The following is a 23,508-nucleotide window of genomic DNA, read 5'->3' as shown; positions in this document are numbered from 1 at the left end:
CCAGCGTTAATATTTAGTGCATTTCACAATTTTTTTCCAGTGTTTGTATTTGTGTGTATTACAAAATTAAGGTGAAATGCATACAATATTTTATGTTGTCTTCATTCAATATTAAATTTTTACCCTCTCATTAAATTTTAATTTAAATGCATACTCCTCTATAGTCTAAAGGTGCTATATGAGTAAGTACTGTGCAGTCAGACAGATCCCAATTCTGGTCCTGATTCCTTCAGCTTCCAGTTGCATGAATGAGTAAATGACCTCAGTTTCACCATTTATAATATGGGGATACTATTAATTACTTCATATGATTTCTTTGAGGATTAAATAAGATAATATCTGCAAAGCCCTGGCATAATTTCTGTAGATACTAAATGTGAAATATATATTAGCTAGTGCTAAATCATTGCTCAGTTGTTTTTAATAGATTCTGACCCTAATATTTTTGCTCTGTATAATGTTTTCATATTACTCACACTCAAAATTATTTACTGAGGATAAATTCCTAGCAGTGGAATAAAGGACATAAACATTTTAAAGGCTTGCTTTAATGCTTTTCTAGACTGATTGTATCTATTTGTACCCACACTAATATTGCAGAATATTGGTCATCTGGCTCCATCCTTGAGGACATTATGCATTATCTTTTATAACTGGGCTAATGAAATAAGCAAATAATACTTTATTTAAATCTGAATTTTGTTGGTTACCTAGGGATATTGAATATTTATTTATATATTTGTTTTGTGAATTGTCTGCCCATCAGTCAACATATAATGTGCCACTTTTGGGGCCAACCACTGCTAGATATATCATGGTAACAAATTCGTGTCAAGATGGACATAATCCAAACTCTGATAACACACTATTTATTAAAAGTGCTCCTCATGTTCAGGCACCGGGATAAATGCTTAACTTGATTATAATGTAAAACCCTTTGGATTTCCTGGTTAAAAATTAGACTCCTCTGGCTAATCTGAAGTCTGTTTTGCAACTTCCTTATTTTGGCCACATTCTTCAGAGTTGAGGATGCTATGTTTACATATTCTAGAAAAGTAAACTGCTATGGTACCAATTTAAATTTCACATACATACATAAAACAGAGATAGGTGGATGAAATCACTGTGAAAGGTATAGAGAAGTGATGAATTAATAACATTTGGATGGCCAGAAAAAGGTGAAGAATATATAAACCACATAAACCAAACTAAACAATTTTAGCATGTGTAAAGCAGGTGCACTTGATCCAAATTAAGAGGGTGCTCTTTGTATCTTCATGTTGAAAAGCCTGTCCTAGATTTGACATCTTGAGTGGAAACATCTTGTGGTAGGTACCCACCCATCTGCACACCCATTGTTCAGTTATATTGTAGATTAAAAGATCAACTTCGGTTTGACAACTGCACAGTGGCATTATTCTTGCCTGTGTAGGTGAATTAAAGCAGTTCAATGGCAGGTAGAGGTGAACAAGTTTTTCCTTACTTCTAGTGGTAGCTATAGGAGTCCCTGAAATCTTACAATACTTTTAGGGAGTTGTCATTCTCAGAGGTGTTTATATCACCTTCTGGCATACTGGCACTTTCCAGTTTAGCAGAGTATTATTTATTGTTCTTTGCAAAGTATCACACAGGAAAGAGGAAAGGCTTGCCCGTGGTCATTCTGCCAACTCATATTTTCATTGCAATTCACAATATTCAAATTATTTTCACATGTATTATGACAATGATTCTGGGAGGTGGTGAAAGCTAGCTCCCCAAATATCACCAACACATGATAAGACAAAGCCGAACTTCTTGCTTTAGCATTGTCTCAAAGGAATGAATATAAGGGCAGAGTTTATTGATAATTGGAAGTCATCAATAAATGCATGGAGACTTGATTAGGATAAGGTATGAATCACCATATAATCAGGACTGACGAAAAGAGCAAGATGAGAATTTTGAGATGAAGGATCCAAAGAATGTTAGGGTGTGAATTGTCTATTGATGCTTTCCTTTGTTGGCAAAGTCCTATAATAAATAATCAAACCATTTGTTTGGACAAGAGAGTCCTGGAAAAGCCAAGTAATACTAATAAACACAGTGAAATAGCACTCATGTTAGTGTAGCCAGTAAGGTGTGGATTGGGTTCTCAGTGTACACGCTGAGTGTGAGGTAGATAGTTTTGGCTCTCAGAGGAAATGTGGTCATATATCCATTTTATAGATTAAGAAACTGAGGCTCAGGAAGATTAAATAGCTTTCCAATGACACACATCTAATTAGTTTTGGAGAGAGAACTAGCCCTGAGCTTTTTTTCCATCTTGTTCACTCAGCACTCGCTTCTTATGCTGTTCATCTTGCCCCTGTCTCAGGCCTTGCTGGACATTGATGAGTTGCTACAGCAAAAGAAAGTTTCAAATGGATTTTAAAGTTTAAGCCACATGGTCTTACTTGAACAAATGATAAAATGCTTGCTGAGAATAGGTTTGTGCAATGAGTCTAAATTCACTTCACTCTATGTTTCAAAGATAATTCATGGATGAAAAATAGGGAACTGAGTCCTTACTTGAAGTTTGATGTGACATATTAATCATTCATATGGCACTGCCTGCTATATCAATAGAATGCCGGGGACAGGAATTCTCTGCTGTTTTTGTTCTACATTTTTTATAGGGATGTCTTTAAATGGGAGCCATGAAGGAAGGGCAAGAAAGAGAAAAATTGAGAGTGGGTCTTATTGATTCTCTCTCTCTCTCTCTCATTTGTGCTATGTACATCTGGATTTTCTTTCGTTCATTTTCACCTTTCTGGCTCCTCTGTTCTAATTGCCACTCCACCTCACCCCCACCTCTTTTGTCATTCAGCTGCTTCTGTGGACATATCCCATGAAGGTAAAATGCCCCCAAAACAAAATCACTATAAAGAGAAATGTGGTGCTGAGGAGCTGTGAAAAAGTTTATTAGTGGGAATCCAAGTCTTCCTGGGGTAAATTGGATACAGATCATTTTTTATAAGCCTAGTAGAATGTAAGCTTCAGATGTTCAGAGGTATAACTGCTTCAATATTGAATCTCTAGTGCTAAAAACACACAATAAGCACTCAAAAACATTTGTTGAAAGAACAAATGAAGAAACAGTGGACAACAACTCCTATTTTGCTTTTGAACAAAATTCACCATGCAGTTCAGGGTGCCATTTTTGTTTTATTAACTTTGGTCCTAGAAATGCTGATCAGCACTTATTCTGATGTCAATGGTGTGTGAATCAGGTCACAAGTAGGCAAACTGTGATATAGTTTGGTGGTATCTTTGCTCTGCTGCAGCTGCTGAGAGTGCTAAGTTGTTATCTAGGTGTGGGTGGAGATGGGAAGAGGAAAACAGAGGCTTGGGAAAGAGGAATTGTGGATGAGCTCCAGAACAGATACTTTAGCAGAGATCGAAGGGACAAGCATAAAGAGATGGGGTGACACTGGGGAAGTAGATCTAGTTTGATTGTAAACTGATTGGATTTTTGACAGGTTAGCTGGTTCTAAGGTTTTCAGTAAATTATGCTCTCATGTTGTTCTTCATGAAATAATTTAGCTCAGGCACCAGGTCCTTCCAACAACTGATCAGATCTGGACAGGAGACTTTGACTTTGGAAGGAGTATGTTATTAACTATGGCAAAACATTTTGAATTATTTTCTGTCATTTTTACAACTCAGCCTGGGTGGCCTACATAAAATTTTTCAACTAGAGGAAAAATTCTAACTGTTAAAGTTCATAGGAAACCAGAGAACTCAGTGGTAAACACAGTGCAACCGAAGCTTCTTGTTTTAAAAACTCATCTAAAGATACTTGCAGAAATATTATTAATTTCATTATAAAAATTATTAACCCCTCAGGTGATCTAATAAATACTTAAAATTTTTACAGTAGGATGTTATATATTTTGATACATATATTTCAATATATTTACCTGTATGTATATGTTGTACTAAAAATGATAGCACTTAATGTCTGCTGCATGGAAAACAATTTTCCAGTTGTTTGTAAATTCTATTTATTTATCTGTTCAATAATTAGACCTCAGATCTAATTATTAATTTAAGAGCACATTACTCAGAGTGCTAGTAAGTAAAAGTATTTGTTGAGTATAGTTACTTTCAACAGTTATGGGACACCAAATTAAATGTAAAATGCAAATATACACAAAGTGCAAATACAGAAACAAACTGATAAAATTGCTAATTGCTCTGCCTTTCAAAAAAGCTTTTCTGTGGTAACTGTACATAAAAATATATTGCTACTGGTTATAAAATGTCTTTGTTCAAGGCTTGAATAGGGACATAATCTGTTCCATATACACATGAGAAGTTGAATTTTTAGAGACAGTGACTGCCATGAGCATTTTTAAATCTATCTCTCTGGTATTGTACTTAAATATAATTTAAAAATATGCCTGGCTGGTGTGGCTCAGTGGTTGAGTGTTGACCCATGCACCAAGAGGTTGATGGTTTGATTCCCGGTCAGGGCACATGCCCAGGTTGTGGGCCAAATCCCCAGTGGGGGGCATGCAGGAGGCAGCCAATTGTTCTTTCTCATTGATGTTTCTATCTCTCTCTCCCTCTCCCTTTCTCTCTCTCTCTCTAATCAATAAAGAAAAAATTTAATTTAAAAATAAACTATTTTCATTTTCTTTTAAAAAACAGAGTCCAGCCCTGGCCAGTTTGGCTCAGCGGTTAGAGCATCGGCCTGCGGTCTGGAGAGACCCGGGTTCGGTTCCCGCTAAGGGCACGTACTTCAGTTGCAGTTTGTCCCCGGCCCTGGTTGGTCGTGCGGGTGGCAGCCACTCGATGTGTCCCTTCACATCGATGTTTCTCTCTCTCTCCCCCTTCCTCTCTCTCCCTCCCACTCTATCTGTACAAAAAATGGAAAAATATCCTCGGATGAAGATAATAAAAAAAAAAAAAATAATAATAATAATAAAAAACAGAGTCCAAAGATTGGCAGAGTAATGGAATAATTAGTAGAATAGCATGATTTAAACCACTATTTGGTAGTCATGATGTCTTTGTGAGGAACAAAGAAAAGTAAAACCCAAATAATTCTTCTATTGGGGAGTTTCAAGGTAACCTGACCATTTTAAAAAAATAGATCTGTGTTAATTTAGAATAAGATTTTTTGTTGCGAGTTCCAGACTTCTAACCTTGGCTTATTCTTTTTTCACTTTTATCAGCTATTTGAGTGAAGGCCTAAAAGACACATGAAGCAAATTTAGAAATGAACCACAATTAAGAAAGATTGTTAGGTTGTGTGTTTAAAATGATGAAATGAAGATTCAAAGATAATAGTCATAGACTGGAATTAGGAAACAAAAGCAACAAGATTAAAAATAACAGAGATAAATGCAAAATTTTCATTAAGTGTTCACAATTGAATTACATGGGTATAAGATGGAAGAGATCTCAGAAGTTCTTATAAAAATGACCAGAAGGATTTAATGGGCTCTAAGTTTAATACAAGCCAATAAGTCTATAAAGATGTCTAAAAGCTACAATTTACTTGGCTATATAAATTATCAAAGGAGGAATATCCTATTTTCTCTCCACCCTTCAATCTACATCTGGGGAGGAGGAGTATTGTTTTGGATTCATCAGATTCTGGGACATGATTATGTCATGTTTGCCAGTAGGTAGGGTCACTGTGTGCTAACAGGTCAGTGCTAGGGTGTGAATGTCTTGTTACTCTCCCTGAAACAAGGCTGAGATGAAAATGATCAGGACCTACCCTCCATAGGAGATTCTCTTCCTCTCTCTTCTTTCTCTGTCATCCATATGGCAGAAGTGATAAGCTGACTCAGGGCCTACTGTCTTGGATCATCTCCAACAAATGGACTCACTCTTCCTCCTCCTCCTCCTCCTCCTCCTCCTCCTCCTCCTCCTCCTCCTCCTCCTCCTCCTTCTCCTCCTTCTTCTTCTTCTTCTTCTTCTTCTTCTTCTTCTTCTTCTTCTTCTTCTTCTTCTTCTTCTTCTTCTTCTTCCACATGGGGCTGGATTATAGTAATATCCAAAATTTGGGGGTAGGTGAAATATTGGCAAGCCTCATGCACAACTTGCTTTGGGCTGAAGGTATTTAGGTAAAGTAACCTAGGAAAGGGTTATTTGCCACATGGCCACCTGTTCCATATGGCCCATACTCCACATGGCCCAGCCTAAACATCAGGTATCTTTTAGGGAACTTGATGTTTAAGTTCAGAAAGTGATAAAGACTTATTGAATTTTCCTTTCCTTTTGTGTGTGTGTGTGTGTGTGTGTGTGTGTGTGTGTGTGTCTTTCATACACCTTTCAAGGGAGGATAGCTAGAGTGGGATACACATATTCTTTAATTATTTAATCATAATACCACTTAAGAGCACAGCACCTTAGTCCCTCCACTAACTCTAACAGTAGGATTCAAAAGACGGTATAGTGGTTAATGTCTCTTTACACTCCAGGCGTATGGTTTTACTCTATATCGTATAACCCTATTTGAGCATCCCATAGGCACCTCAAACATTTACTTTCAAAATTTAACTTACCGTTTTTGTATCCTCTTGCTCTGATTCCCACTCCTACCACTAATTTTCAAATACATGTCTGCTGCTATTTAAGTTTTCCCTGGTTATTTGTAAATAGATATCACTACCTACCTTGTTGCCAACTCCTTGGCCCTCCATATTAAGGTGGTCACCAAATTCTGTCATTTCAAATAAAAAAGTCTTTTGAACATGTTTACTCCTGCCTTCACCTAGTTGGCCCTCACTATATGTCACCTGGATTATTGTAAGTCATGACCTATGTTTTCATTCTTGTCACAATGCTTGACAAATAGTATGTAACTGACTATGGAAAATATAGCTTTTGTGTTTATCTTCAAATTTTTAATAGAACTTGATATCAAGAGACAATACACTTATTTTGGGTTGCTTCAGATATCAGGGAGGCAAATTTTTATTAATATAATATGTAACTTAAAACAGAATGATTCCAATTGTGGTCTAAACTATTTTATAAAGCTCTGAGCTCTTTATTATAGGGATTATTCAAGGAAAAGCTGAGTAGACATCAGGGAGGGTGCTGTTGAGAAGATTCTGGCTTTGGTATAATACCAAACAATAAGAATTCTAGGGTCCCTTTTAACTATAAGATATGATGATTTCTATATTAATTTTACATGTTTGTATAAAATCCAAAATATTAATAGCATTTATTATGATTGGTAAGATTAGAGATAAGCATTTTCTTCCTAATGCTTTTCTGTATTTTTAAGTTTTCCAAAATGAAATGTAATACTTTCATAATCAGAAATAATTTTGTTATGAGTAAGCTCAAAATTGTATACTTTAAAAAATACTTGATCTCGTTCATGTAAATATAACCTTTTGTTATAGGTATCAAAGTTTTTTTTTATATATATATGCCAGCTCTTAGTTTGCTTTTGGTTTGGCTGCATATACCAGAAAATTTAAAAAATTTAACAGTGGTTTTGAAAAGCTAGAAGTCTAGTTCTCTTTTATGGAAAAAAAGTTTGAATGTAGACGGCCTGAGGTGGTGTGGTGGCTTCACTCTATCAGGCACCCACACTCTTTTATCTTATTCAGCTGTGTGTGGCTTCAATTCCCAAGATCATCTCATGGTCCAAAATAGCCACTGAATACCAACATTACATATGTGATCTAAACAGCTGGAAAGAAGAAGGGGAAGATGGACCTGCTTCCATCATTTTAAAGATCTTACCAAAAATACCAGACAACTCTTCTATATAAATTTTCTTGGTGAGAACTTAGCCATAAGGCCATACCTAGCTTCAATAAATTCTGGGGAAGAAAATCAGGGCTTTGTTTCTAATAAAGAAGAGAATGGTTATTGGGACACTAATAGATGTCTCTGTTACACCTAATGACTAAGGGTAAGCATAATACAGAATAATTTTTTAAATGTCACTGGCCACAGCTTCTTTGCTAATAAGTTTAGAAAATTTCTATTGGGCTCCATTTATTATGAGCCAAATGTTATCATGTAGAGTGTAAGTTTTCTAAGAATTCAAAAACTGAAAAAGTTTCTATATAATGTGTGTGTGTGTGTGTGTGTGTGTGTGTGTGAGAGAGAGAGAGAGAGAGAGAGAGAGAGAGAGAGAGAGAGAGAGGTGGGAATCAGAGAATATTTTTCAAAGGCTTTAGGTTTTATGATGATTTTTTATTTATTTCCCTTGAGTGGTCACATAATTTGATTATATCTCCTAGAGAAGCTAACTGCTGGTTTATACCATCTTAGGCTGGGAAAGATCTTCCTGATTTTTAAAAGTTCCAGGAAGAGGTCACATTTCATCATTTTCTTTTATGCCCACCTGTGAAATTATTGGCAGTAGTCTTTTTTTAGGACAAAACTCATGAATTAAAGTAAGAGTATTTTTTCTTATTTTAAGAATATGCTACCTACTAAAAATTACATCAGTTGAGTGAATAACAACATAGGTATGGGTGAAAATGGATAATTTATTAGAACAGATATTGCCTGATTTATTTTATTTTATTTATTTATTTATTTATTTATTTATTTATTTATTTATTGAGAAGGGAAGTTTTTCCTAACCTTGAATTCCATTTTATGCAGTACATTTGCTAAGAGAATTCAAAAGAAGAAATCGGGTCCATTGTCCTTCATTCCAGCAGTATTGAAGGCCCAATTTTATCTTTTGAAGCTCTTAAAGAGCATACTGCATTAAAAGGAATGGACTGCTTGCTAGTCAACCATTGCTACAATAGCAATATCAATCATTATACTGTTATCTATTTGAAAGATGTGGATTTTACTTGGAAATGGTATTTATTGAAGCCTGCAAGAAATCCACTTTCTGTCTACCTGGCAAGAGCAATTTGAAATGGAAAATTCAAGCTCAGAGATCAGTCGAAATTTGAACTTCTCTATACTGTCATGAATTTTGGTATGATGATATATTCAGGGGTTGGGGTGAAAGGTATCCATTGGCTTCTAATCCTGTGCTGGGGTTTGTCTCCTCCTGCACAATAGGGCAATCTAAGAGAAACCTTCTCCAGCCTTATTAAAATGGAGGAGGGTGTGGGATGCTGGTGCTGATGCACTTAAAATGTGCTTTGAAGCATCATGGAAATTTCGCAAAAGACTTTTATGTAGCAATGATTCTATTGATAGAGTCAATGAGAGTTTTGTCTGTGCAAGAGCTGCAGGATAGGACCCCAAGTCACATGCTTTCAAAATTATTCTCCCTTTGTTGGATGTCACAAAGGATATTTTCCCATGAAAACAAGATCTTTTGTTTCTTATGAATTCATTCTAATTGTGAAGCCGGCTGATAGGGTTACTTCATGTTCTTCTCACACTGGCAGGTGGTCTGAGGGAGCTGGTGAAATGGGCTCAATCATTTATTAAGGCTTTTCCTGATCTTAATGTCATTTACTTCTCATCCAAAACCATAGTCTTTGATGTTCATTTCCAAAGGCAATACCAGTGAGGTCACAGATAGTAATTTGTTCCTGTTTGTCTTTTAAAGGCAGCAGGCAAGATATCTCTGCCTTCCTGGTTTCCCTAACTTTTTGCGAATGTGCAAGGCTAACAAAAACTGCATAGAATATATAAACAGGTAGGGAAAGTTTAGACAACTTAGAGCATCAGTTTTCAAAGATAAATTGCATGTGCTACGTTCTGTGCATAAAATAAAACAGATACAGTTTCCTCATGCTGAGAACTCACACTCGATCCAGCCAGTGTGCTGTGTGAAAACAGCAATTTGGCAAAATTTATATAAAGGTTCTGTAGAAGATCTGTACCAACTACTGAGGATTCAAGATAGGTATGGCTTAGCCTGGTCCCTTAAGGAAGTACTACAGAAAATGCTATAAAATGATGTGGCAACAGTACAGCAGAGACATGAATTTAAAAGTGCCATAGGTAGTAGTTTTATCAGGGTGATCACTATGTTATATAAATGTGTAATCACTATGTTGTACATCTAAAACTATAATACTGTGTGTCAAGTGTAATGGAAAAATAAAGCATTTTTTATAAGTGCCATTGGAATGCAGAGGAAAGGAAATGCAGTATATACACACAAAAGATAGCAATCAAAAGTTCACAGTATATTAAGCTGGTATAGGAAACATATATATTTAAAAATTTCCTATGTAATTTATTATGGAGAGCCTTGGCCAAGTCTATAAACTGATTTTTTTTTTTTTTTTTTTTTTTTTAGTAAGCCCAATGCTACTTTAAGAAATGAGAGGCTGTGCTGTGTTACAAGGCAAGAGCTGTGATGTGTGGTCATCTCTAAATAGTAATAGTATTATGTGGACTGTGCCTGTACACATGCACACACAAGACCCTGTGACCATCATACTTCTAGAGAGCATCTACGTGGAATAAAAAAGGTGAGATGAGAGATCCTCATCTATTCATTTCATATCTTTGATCTTGGGGACAACTTTCACCTTTTGTTTGATGGTTCCTCCCCATATGAGTTATCATTTTCATCAATGTCTACAATAACTAAGCTGTGGTAACTTTTAGAGGACAGAATGGGGCAAGATATGGCTGGAGACAGAAATGACTTGACAATATCATACACAGATAATACATGGAGTCCCTTTTGGATCAGGAAAAGAGGACTTTGCAGTGAATAGGATATGAGTTGTTTTCTTGCCTCGAGAAAGGTAGGTTTTCCCCTTTTCTGGTGAATGCAAGGAAGAAATCTCTGGTTAATAAGAATGAGCAGGAGAAGAAAGTGTTCTTGGCCCAAGTATAGGGGTCAGGTGGAGCATAGCATTTAAAAGCATAAGGAGCATTTGGACAATCATTGAGCCTAGTTTGACTGCAAGTTCTTCAAGAACAGGAATGTACAATTGAGAGGGGAGGCAGAGGATGTTGGGCTGAGACCTGATAAAATGGTAGGATGACCATAGTCTTGAATCAGAAACAGGGACAAATGGTCTTTGGAAGACTGTATTCAAAGAGGAATAGAAAAGAGACAGGCGGTGTAGGCAAGGCATGTGATTTTAGTAACAATGGTGATGAAATAACCACAGCAGGATTGTACTAAAAATAGAGCTTCTAGCGAAGTCTGGATTTCAGAGAGACAAACTATTGCTTTATATCAATTAAGCAGCATCTACGTGATATGTTCAAGGTATTTGGATTGCATTAGCTGCTTATTATAGTTCTATATCAGACTTCAGAAGACCCTGGTCATACACTAACCTATAAATGAACAAAAGCCAAATTTGGTGATAGGTATGGCTAAAAGGTTTTCTTTCTCATGTGTTGTTTTGAAGAGTATGTTGATGAACTCAAATGGTTCTTACTGACAGTGCTGTAGCTGTTTGGATTAGTGCAGCCATAAGTGGCCTAAAACCAGAACTCTACAGACTTAATCAAGGCCCAAAATTTCAGTGAGCCAAATCTACCACAATTCCTATTGATAACCTCACCAAAGACAAAGCCAGATTTCTTTTTTTCCAGTTTTTATTAATTTATTTTTGTTACAGATGTTTCTCCCCCCCCCCAGACACCCTCCTCCCCATCCCGCTCCCTACCCCACCCCCAGCGTTGTTGTCTATGTCCATTGGTTATGCATACACGCACATAAGTTCTTTGGTTCATCTCACCCACCTCTCCGCCCCCCTACTCTGAGGTTTGTGTGTCTGAATCATACTTCTTTCTGTGTCTCTCAGTCTATTTCATTCATCAGCCCACCTTGTTCATTATATTCCACAAATAAGTGAGATCATATGGTATTTGTCTTTCTCTGACTGGCTTATTTCACTTAGCATAATACGCTTCAGGTCCTTCTATGTCGTCTCAAAGGATAAGAGATCTTTCTTTCTTACAGCTTCATAGTATTCCATTGTGTATATGTACCACAGCTTTTTTATCCATTCATCTACTGATGGACACTTAAAGCCATACTCTTTATTGCCTAGCTGACTAATAGGCAAAGGACAGCAGACCTTTCATGAACATGCACCCAAATGGGTACAGAACAAGTCCTCAATGTTTGACTGGATGTAATGTTACCAAAAGCCTTTTTAGAGACTTACAATTTTTCCAACTACATGTTTGCTACACCAGTACACAATATAATGTAATAAGGATGAAATGATTTGTTGGTAGACTACCAGTGAAAGATACTTCTAGCTTGTGCTCAGTGGTTTGCTGGAGCCTGCTTGTACCAGCTCACAGTGCCATGTGTGAAATTTTTGAAAGTATCTTGAAATTGGCAATGGTGGGAGTATTTACTCCACAAAAATTAGCACATGTACAAATCAGGGCTTTTTTTTTTTTTTTTTTTTAATTCAGAGAGCTGATTGTTAAACATTTACCAGCACAACACTGGCTTGACTCCATTCCTGAAAACTACTAAACTAATTAAAAAGCTACAGAAATAGCATGGATGAATCTCACAGACATTACTCTGAGTGAGAGAAGCCAGATACAGAAGATCACATACTATATGATTTCATCTATATGGATTTCTAGAACAGGCAAACTAATTTATGATGAAAAATATCAGGATGGAATTACCTCTGGAAGGGGGAATTTACTGTGAAGGGACATGAACAGTTTTCCAGAGTGATGAAAATATTCTGTATCTTAATGTAGGTATGAGCTACATAGGTATATATATTTGTCAAACAGTCATCAAAATGTATACTTAATGTCTATGAGGTTTATTATATGTAAATTTTACCTAAAAAAAAACAAAAACTGCGAACAAATATTGAACCGTACTTTATAGATTCACTTTGTACAATTGTAAGTGTTTGCAATTTTGAAATTATTTGGGTATTTTAAGTTTGAGCAAATGAGTAAATATATTGAGGATAATGGAAGTCTGTTTTCTCATTGCTGGAGAAAAAAATATTCCCATGTAGTGATCTCAGTATAGAATGAAAACTGTGATAAAAATAATGTAACTGTATTACAAATGTAATACATCCTTACTGAAGGGGATGGGAGAGGAGATGCTGATGTCAGTAATTTAAGAAATGATTATATTCTCTAATAAGATGAAAGGCAAAAGAAAGAAATGGCACAGAAGCACTGTACCCACAGAAGTCCAGATTAACAATTCTGATTCTGATATATGTGTATATTGGAATTAAATAACTTAGCAAATAGATGGTGGATGGCGGGAGCCAGGTTTCTCACTCTTGGAATGGAAATTTACAGGTAAGCAAGGGAACGAGCCTAGAATGATCCATATGGTAATGGGGTAGAATTGGAGACATAGGTATGAGATTATGTTTAGCTTAATATTGATAAAATGTTACATATAGAAATATTTATAGTCATGTGTACATGTAGAAGGTAGTATATGCTCTGTCACTTGAGAGGGGCTTGAAGCAATGACACCCCTTTAACAAAATCATAACCAGTGCCAAGATCTTAGTTCCTAATACAATACTGTAATAAAAGAGTATGGGACAAATGATTGATGCTAGAACTGGAGCAGAAAATATACAAGATGAGCTGGGGCTCTTGTAGTGCCAAAAATGTAAAAAAATGCTAAAAGACATTCCAGTATGGGAGTATGCCAAGGGGACACAGGAGTCAACTGAAGGAGTTCCCACTGGCCAAAGGTGGAAAAAAATTAAGCAACAAATTAAAGTAGTATTGGATTAGTAGCAAAAGTGTAAAAATAAATATCTCTGAGCCCATAATGATATAAACAAGTTATTGAGTAAGGAAATAAGTGGAAGAGAAGAGAAAAATCTCCAGTACAGAAGAACTGCCAATAATTTATGTAGATACTATACCCTAAAAGAGAGGGAGCATGACTCCCCACACCTTAAGTGTGGGCTGCACATAGTAACTTTCTTCCAAAGAGTGAAGTGATGGAAAGGGGAAAAGAGTAGCTTTAGAGTGGAAAAAACTGACAAACACTAGCTCAGCCAGGGGTTCAAGGTCAATAACAGTAATAAGTTATGTTGATACTATATACTATGGATATAATGTGATAAGAATGACACAGTAAATCAATAAACAACAAGTGCTGGTGAGGATGTGGAGAAAAGGGAACCCTGGTACACTGCTGGTGGGAATGCAGACTGGTACAGTTACTATGGAAAACAATATGGAGTTTCCTCAAAAAATTAAAAATGGAACTGTCATTTGATCTAGTGATGCCACTTCTGGGAATATATCCTAAGAAGCCTGAAACACCAATCAGAAAGAGTATATGTACCCCTATGTTCATAGCAGCATTATTGATAATAGCTCATATCTGGAAACAGCTCAAGTGCCCATCAGTAGATGAGTAGATAAAAAAAGCTGTGGTAAATTTACACAATGGAATACTATGTAGCTGTAAAAAACAAGGATCTCTATGAGATCCCTGAGACAGTGTGGAAAGACCTGGAGAATATTATGCTAAACCAGTCAAATATCACATGATCTCACTTATCTGTGGTATCTAATGAATAAAATAAACTGAAAAATGAAGTAGGGCCAGAGATATGGATGCATGGAACAGAATAACAGATCTCAGAATGTGTGTGTGTGTGAGGGGGGAGGAAGCAGGAAGAGATTAGCAAAAGAACATATATGCATATATGCTTAAGCCACGGACACAGAGAACAGTATGGGGAATTCCTGGGGTGGGGTGTGTGTTGGGTAGAGGGAAGCAAATAGGGAAAAAATGAGAGACATCTGTAATACTGCCAACCCTAAAAGAAAATAATGACACTTTACCTCTGTGATCTTTCTCCCCCAAATCCGTAATCACAGTCTAATTGTGAGGAAAACATCAGTCAGATTCTAATTAAAGAATATTTTACAAAATGCTTGATCAGTACTCCTCAAAACTTTCAAGGTCATTAGAAGCAAGGAAAGCCACAGACATTGTCACAGTCAGGAGGAGGCTAGGGATTCATGATGAATAAATGCAATGTGCTATCCTGGATGGAATATTGGAACAGAAAAGAAACATTTTAAAAACCAAGAAAATATGAATAAAGTATAGATGCTTGTTAATAATAGTGTATCAATATTGACTTATTAATTGTAACTACACAAATGAACCACACTAATGCAAGATGTTAGCAATAGGGAAAACTGGGGGTGGGATATTTGGGAATTCTGGGCACTATCTGTAATTCAATAGCTATACTTTTTTTTGTAAAGCTAAAATAACTCTAAAAAATAGTCTATTGAAAAAAACAAACCCCCTCAGATACAGATTGCTTGCAGTCAGCAGTGTGGGTGTGTAGAGGAGAGTGCAGCCAGAATGTGCACAGGGTGCTGACAGCATCTGTGCCACTTGATTGTCTGCTGATAGGACCAACCATGACTGTCCTAGGGTGCCCTTTTGAAAGTTCCTCTCTATGTCAATGGTCTTTCTTTGGACGATTTGCACAGCACACCTTCTAATCTGCTGGCAGAGTGGACTCTGATCAAAGCCTGTGTAGCAAACTCGAGAGGGTGGGGAGACCAGAACAGACCCCCAAAACTGTTTGATGTGAAGACTGGGGCACTTGCTCAGGCAGATCTCTGTTCACCCAACAGGCAGAGCAGTTTGCCTGCGTGTGTGGGACAACACTTGTTCTTGGGAAACCTAACAATGCTGTCCCCCACCCCAGCTGTTTTCTTGGGGCTTCATAAGGATCTAACATGAATGAATCAAGAAGTTCTGCTTTGAGGGTTTCACTGTAATCTCCCTCATATGATGTAATCAGGCAATTTCAACAGAGAAAGTTCCCAAACTACAGAACCATGGGAAGAAGCAGTCTTGGCTCTGCAGACTCTCACCAAGCTATTGCTACTGTTTGTGGAATGGAAATATCTAAACAAGAGCTGAAGCTGCCATGTCTTAGTTTCTTGAGGAGTCATGAATAAAAGCAGTTTGTGTTTGCAGTGCACAGGTGGCCAGGAGCATAGAATTCTTTGCTCATAATGGTCTGGTGTGTTTTGGTCAAGAGTGACTGAGTAGTTAAGTAAGCTGATAGACCTCAAAGTGGTCAGTATGCCTCAAAGCAGCTATGTTAAGTACAAAGTTGACTCCATGTTCCAGGGTACCAGCCACATATGGTTACTAGCTAATACTAGTTGAGAATGCAAATACTTTCCTTTTTCCCATTTTTCCTTTTGAATTTTAAAGTTGGGAACCTGTTGTCCCGTTGCCAGAAGATAAAGTGTTAGACAGCAATTAATGTAGACCAAATGTTCTATCCCTTTTCCACATGAGTTTTTTGGGAAAATACCATTGAGTTATGTGTTGGGCCTACATTAGACCAGCATAAAACTAGAATAATTAAGATGGAAACAAAATATTAACAAAGAACACTAGTGCCTTCTATCCTGCCCATCAAGGATTCCCTTCCCCAACAGGATTTTCCTCACCAACAGACCTGAAGAAAGGAGCCTTGGAAAAAAAATTCTGGCTGATGTTTTGTTTAGTTCATCATGGTAAGGAGACATAATCAATAAAACTTCATTCCTAACTGACTTTGAGGTTCAGGGCTTTCGTGTATGCATAAGTAAACCCAGAAGAGTTGATAAGGGATGCCCAGCTCTATACCTATTGATCTAAGATTGGGATTTTACTGCTGTCTAGAAAGTTCTACCCAATTTCAACTCCTGCAGTACACCCTGCAAAGGGAATGATAAATACCACTGTGCCATTGGGGCTGTCAGTTTACAGAGTGACATGAATGATGATAAAAGACAAACACAAATTCCAGAAAAACTTGAATTGGCTTTCCTGTCAACACTACTGAAATTCGAGATGGGAAACTATTGATAGAAAGCACTGAGTGTCCCTGATAAAATGTTATATAACAATGACTATGCTGTGTAAACGTACATTTCACTGTCTCTGGAAAAAACAGGAATATGTGCTCCTTGAGGAGTCTTTCAGTGGGACAATTCTGAAGCATGTTCTACAACATTCCTCAAAGGGCCCAGTGCAGGATTGAGCTCTGGTTGCCCACAGAGGAAGCCCACTCATTAAAGCACCATTTTCTTGTCTTCTTCCCCTTTCTTATCTCTCTTTATCCACCCTCTTAACTGTGCTTCTTGCAAATAAAATACCCAGACCTAAGTCCTTTCTCTGAGTTTATTTTTTGGGGTAACCAGAACTGGAAAAAGTATCCTTGGTCTTAACAGCTGCTGAACATAGGAAGTGGAGCCATAAAAGATCATGGCACAAAATTCATTATTTGTAGCAACACAATGAGGTATCATCTGAAGCCAAGTAGATGCATGCTGATTTTTGGATTTATAGAAAATGACCATGAACTATTGTAGCAATAAAAAGCAGGCTTTTTGGATAGTGGGTAGAGCTAGAAAACAACAACAACAAAAAAAGATCACATACACTCAGATGTAAGAAGTGGTGGCTGCATTGTAACATGTAAGCAATTTCTATGCTTATGGGCCATAAACTTTGCCACTTATGTCATGTTCCAACATGGACAGCAAAACATATACAGTATGTATTACAGTGGTCTGCAGAACTGCATTTGCTGCATGTAAAAAGAAAAAGGGAAAAAAAGCTGTTCAAGGCTTTTAGTTGGGTATAAATTTATTTCTCTAAAAGAAAATGCCATCCTAAACATTTTTTACTTGCAAAACAATCTTCAAGCTATAGAGCAATTTATTTCACATGACATTTACAGAAAATCAACAGAAGTAGCTTTTATAATGTGTGAATCCACAAATCATGTTTCCTTGCTATGGTTATGCATTGAAATCTCTTGAGGTCTCTTCTGGTGCTGCCCCCGGGAGAGGGTCTTTAGAGATGATTGTTTCTGTTCACATAAGTATCCTTTTCTCAATGGAAAATTTATATTATTCCCTACTGGGGCACCACTGCTTTCTCCACTCCCAGGGCCACAAAGACAGTCATTGACAAGGGTTTCTACATTCTGTCTAATGCTTCCATTGTCTCTAAACTTTCATATGGTGCATTATTTGACACACACACACAAAATTTAATTTAAAAAGGCAAACTAAAGATATTAACTCAATATTAATAAAGTGCAATTCAACTGATATAAAATAATTTAAAGATGAAAATTTGGGTGAGTTCAGTAAGTATAATTATGGCAGGATCCAGGAAAATATAGAGACAGCATTAGTGCCCAACCTTAGCACTATTTATTTCCAATGGCCCTTTCTTCCTTCCCACTCACTCCCTTCAGTACTTGGAGGGTGGTTTTCATAATGTCAGCTGAGCTCAGGGGGAGAATGAGCTCTCATTTGGGTATGTGTAACCACGGCATTAACTCATCAGCCCAGAACTTGCTGTTTTTCCTTTAACATTGGTCAGCAGAAGACAGATGGCAAGCAATTACTTTCTGATATCTTGTTTCAAAATAATCATTATTTTTAAAATTTTTATTTGTTGTAGTTTTTTTCTAATTAAGCCAAGATCCTTGTTCAGAAGGCTTTTCAGTTTTTAAGTAAGGACACAATGGTGGCAAAGCAAAGGTAAATTAAACTATAACACTGGGGCAAGTTTTCAAAAAAGTAAAGTAGAGTTGGTAGGGGAGAGGATGTGATGTCAATTAAATGTAGGTGAGCACAGGGGTTGGTTTGGATTTACATAGTTATTCTATAGCAACCAAGGCATCTGGATAATAGTCAATAAGAAAATAACCCCCTGTCTTAGTCCATTTGGGTAGCCATAACAAAATACCGCAGACTAAGTGGCTTAAAAAACAGACATTTATTTTTCACAGTGCTGGGGGCAGGAAAGTCTAAAATCAAGGTGCCAACCTATTCTTTTCCTGAGAAGGCCCACTTCCTGGTTTGCAGATGACTGTCTCATTGCTGTATCTTCACATGGCTGAGAAAAGGCTATGGTCTCTTCCTCTTCTTATAAGGGCACTAATGCCAACATGAGGATCCCATTCTCATGAACTCATCTAAACCTAATTATGTTCCAAAGGTCCCACTTCCAAAAAGCATCACATTTGTGGATTAGGACTTCAACATATAAATTGGGGTGAGGGGAAAAAACATTCAGTCCATAGCACCCTCAAAGAGGTTTTTATTGTCCACTAGCCCAAAGAAGACAAGGGTCTGGCCAGATTCTCCCTTATCAGCTAGCCTTTCTGGCCTTGTGAACAGCCTTTAATACACAAAGCCACTCTGAGCAAGTGAATCGAGGCTGCTTCATGTTCCTTTGGAAGATGTTGGCCTCAAGAATTATATGAAAACTTTCAAACTCAAGTTTGAGAAAAAATGTTTGTTGATAAGCACAGTAGCCTTCTCAGGATGGTGGATCTTACTAAGCCAGAGCCAGGGCTGCTTTAAAAAAAAAATTATTGTAACATTCATATAAAATTATCTGTTTTAAAATAGGGCTTCACAAAATACCAAACATAATGATTCTTAATATTTGCTATTCCATTGCTTCGCATTATCAGCAATGCCTGGACTGGAATGGTCATCAGTTTGAAAATGGGCATTGACAAAAAAATTATTCATTTCTGTAGATTCTTTTAAATTTTGACAATGAACTGTATGTTAATAGACACTGACTTTATACTAAAAAAATAAATAAAATAGGTCTTCTTAATCTTTTAAAATTTATTGTTACTGCCCTGGCAGGTTTGGCTCAGTGGTTGGAGCGTCGGCCTGCGGTCCAGAGAGACCCTGGTTCGGTTCCCGCTAAGGGCATGTACCTCGGTTGCAGTTTATCCCCGGGCCTGTTTGGGTCGTGCGGGTGGCAGCCACTTGATGTGTCTCTTTCATGTCGATGTTTCTCTCTCTCTCTCTCCCTCCCACTCTATCTGAACAAAAAACGAAGGAATGTCCTCGGGTGAGGATAAAAAAAAATTATTGTTATTGTTTTTATTATTATTTGTATTGATCTTAGAGAGGATGAGGGAGAGACAGAGAGGGAGACACATCAGTATAAGAGAGAAACATTGATTGCTTGCCTTCCACATGTGCTCTGACTGGGGATTGAACCCACAACCTGGGTATTTGCAGTGACCAGGAATAGAATTTACCACCTTTTGGTGTACAGGATGACACTCAACCAACTGAGTCACACTGGCCAGGGTAATCTTTTTTGTGCAATGGATCTCACTGGCAGTCTTATAAAATCCATGGGCCCATTCTCAGAAACAGGTTTTTAAATGCATAACAAAAAATACAAAGAATTTCAAAGGAAACCAATTATTTTGAAATTTTGTTATCAAACTTTTAAGTCATATACATGAAACAATAACATATGGATTTCTTAATTAATGCATTCATAGGAAAACCTAGTAACTGGCATAATTTCAAAGTGGTGATAAACAAAGGTAATGATTTAGCTGCAACTATTGTAATCTGAGGTAAAAATATCCGTGACTTCTCTTGATGGCCATAGTGTTAGATACCATGTTGTGTTTTGTTGCCTAGATTTATAATAGAAACAAATACTAAATGTTAGTTAGATGTTCATGAAAATAAAGAAGTAACATTTTTCTATCCAAATTTGTGGACCCTCTGAACTCTTATCTCCAGATTAAGAACCCCTGTGTAAAGTGCAGACCTTTTTTTTCTGGTTATCTAAGTTTGGAAGCAGATTATTCAAATAGAGGGAGGGGGAAGAAGTTTGAGTGAGAGAGGCTCATCCTGGAAGGAATGAACAAGGTGAGGTCAGTGCCGCTTTGGTGGCCAGGTGGCCAGGGGCCATTTAAAGACAGTGATGCATACTCTAACTCAGAAAGTTGTTTGCAACATGCGATGTCACCTACTTCTCTGTCGCTCTCTGAACTCTTCAGTAAAGTCTGGTATGTTCTAGAACGTATTAAGGGAGGGGACCTTTGTGGTCTTTGAAGAAGGGCCTGATTTACACACTGGAGAATTGAAACTCACTGATTACCCACGAAAAAGTAAGAGCCTGGTGAACTTTAGGCCTCTGGGGAGTCACAGAAGTCCCAGGGAATGTTTTGGACTTCTGATGTACATAGAGCTGGGAGCTTGGGTTTAAACAGACTCCCTGGTAACAGGGGCCTCAGATGATATACAGTTATACTTGGTTTCTGTAGAACTGCGGAAGGTGTGAGTCTGACCCAGTGAGACCCAGAGCCTTCCCTCTGTCTTCAGCTGGCTTCTACAGTCTGGAGGTCTTCTATTCTGGAGTGAAACTGAGGGATAGAAACTAGGATTCAAAATAACTGAGTGGTATCACCCAGCCTGCTCTGACCTTATGCAGAAGTCATTGCTTATCCCAGTACTAGGATCACTCCAACTACCATTTGTTTACTGTCTCCTGTCACCATATTGTAGATATATCTGGGTATGAGAAAGATGGTGACACTGTAAGTGGAGCACTGCCATGGGTTTGAGGACCTAAATGAGGTAGTGGGAAAAAGCCTGTACTTTGGTGCCTGAGCTGAGCTTGAATTCTGACTCAGCTACTTAGTTGAGGCAAGTGCCTTTACCTTTGCAAGCAACAATTGTGTCTCCATTAAATGAGGGAAAACTGCACCTGATTTATGCAGCCTATAAAATGATTAAGCCCAATAATGTATGCAAAGATTTCTGTGGTACATTTTAATGTAGCTGTTATTATTATTATATACAACTTCTCTTTATTCTTTTTGTCAATATACACGCCCACTATTTCTTTTGATTTTCTCTTCCTCACCTTCCTTTGCAATGACACAGCTTAAAACTTTTTTCAGGAGGATGAAAGATTTCTTGAAAAGTATCCCCAACCGTTGCCCCCCCACTTGCTACCAATGTAAACACACACACACACACACACACACACACACGCACATTCCTCTTTCTTTCTGCAGTAAGAGAATTAAATCCTGGCCTCCTGTCTGGAACTGCAGAACATTACCATCAGGCTGGTCCATTAAATATCATTTGAAAGTCAATTTTATCCCAGAGTAGTAAGTAGTATGCGTGCTGATGTCTTCATCTACCTTAATTAGGGAAAGCAATTCACTGCACATTTTTTAAATAAAGAAAAAAAAAACTGATCAAATTTGAGCTCCTGATAGATTGAAACACAGCACATGTGGTGGTGGTGGTACAAAGATGTTAAACAACTTCCCACATCTAAATTATGATTTGATCTAAAAACAGTCCAGCCTTATGACTCGCGTGTTTTCTAAGTAACTTGCTCAATTGCCCATAATTATGGAAATTGGGGCTGTCTCCTGAAAGCCAGCCCCAACTCATTTTGTTTCTTGACCCAGAATAGAAAACTCCATTTTGAGTCTATCACTGGAGATGTTTGATCCCATCATATTTTTTTGTGATTCAGTACCATTAACAACCTCAAGACCATTTTCTCACATCTCCTTTTGCTAAAATGATTGGAGCGTCTGAGAAGCTATAGCTCTGTGGAACATAGGTGTCTGCTTTTCTCATTTGTTTCTTTAACTAGGCCAAGCCAATTTTAACTCACATGAGTACCTCTGACTTGAGTTATCCTGTTTCAGTGGTGGGGTGACAATGACACATGAGCTGACACTCAGATGACCTGGGAGTATCTGGAGGGCTGCAGGGTCAAGCCCATAAGAAGTCTTTGTGTTTGAGGAACTAAGGAGTCTCCTCAGATTGCATAACCCATGAAAGAAGTTTGAGTCGGGGAGAAAGCAGCCAGACTTAAGGAGCTTGACCCAGAAGGAGAGCTCTGGACTTTAGGAGGTGTGATTACAATTACATGCCCTGTGGTCACTGGCACTCTAAGTTGACCCCTGTATATCTCTATATTCATATCTGGGTCTTGGTGAGAGATGAGCTATTATCCTTACCCCACATATTCTATTTGTCACACAGCAGGCAGATAATTATTTTCAAATCATGAATTAGATCGTGCCACTCCTCTGCTTAAAAATCTTCTATGGCTTTCCACTCCAAGTAGTAGTAAATAAAACTCCCCTTCTGAGAGCCTACAGAATCCTAAGGAGCTTCTGCCTGCTTCTTCCACCTCATCATGTACTTCTCTCTCCTTTGCCTTGTTTGTTTCAACCATAGGGTCTTTTTTTCTCAGTCTTAACCAGGCCCATTTTCACCTTACTGCCTTTATATTTGCTTTTCCTTCTGTCCCAAGTGCTACTCTTCCTTTGAGGATATCCTTTTGTCCTTCAGGTCTAAATTTAAATATCTCCTCCTTAAATTGTTCTGTTCTCAGCCCTTTGTCTAAAGTAACTGCTCTTATTAAGCCCCATAACTCTCTCACATCACCCTTTCTGTTTTATTCTTAGCCCTTATCACAGGCTGGCATGATTTTGTTTGGTTGCTAATTCATTGTTTGTCTCTTGAGGACAGATTCTGTCCTAATTTAGCTTACCTTTCGAAAGCAGAGCCTGAGACAAGGGTTTGGTGGAGGTACTTTATATCGGAAGATAGAGCTCTTCCAAGCATTATAGAAATAAAGGGGTTGAATATAGGAATCAGAGCTTGCACAAATATAGGATGATGTGAGAGTGTGTAGGTCAAGAAAACTGAAGCTGGAAGGTCAAAGAAATAGTCAGTGATAATCTCAGCCTGAAGCAAAGCACATTCTGTCACATCTGG

General features: G+C 37.6%; 1 long non-coding RNA gene across 1 annotated transcript in view; it reads left to right on the top strand.

Annotated features, from left to right (window-relative positions):
• The window catches only part of LOC118636487, a 56,500-nt gene that overhangs the window by 7,863 nt on the left and 25,129 nt on the right, over positions 1 to 23,508 (top strand). Inside the window, exon 4 of the long non-coding RNA XR_004960659.1 lies at positions 10,229 to 10,403. This is a non-coding gene — a long non-coding RNA (uncharacterized LOC118636487). The remainder of the gene's footprint in view (positions 1 to 10,228; positions 10,404 to 23,508) is intronic.

The sequence above is a fragment of the Molossus molossus genome, unplaced genomic scaffold (genome assembly GCF_014108415.1).
Source record: "Molossus molossus isolate mMolMol1 unplaced genomic scaffold, mMolMol1.p scaffold_m16_p_2, whole genome shotgun sequence".
Taxonomy (NCBI): domain Eukaryota; kingdom Metazoa; phylum Chordata; class Mammalia; order Chiroptera; family Molossidae; genus Molossus; species Molossus molossus.
Note: the sequence above shows the minus strand (reverse complement) of the source record. Positions and strands in the feature narration are given on the sequence as shown.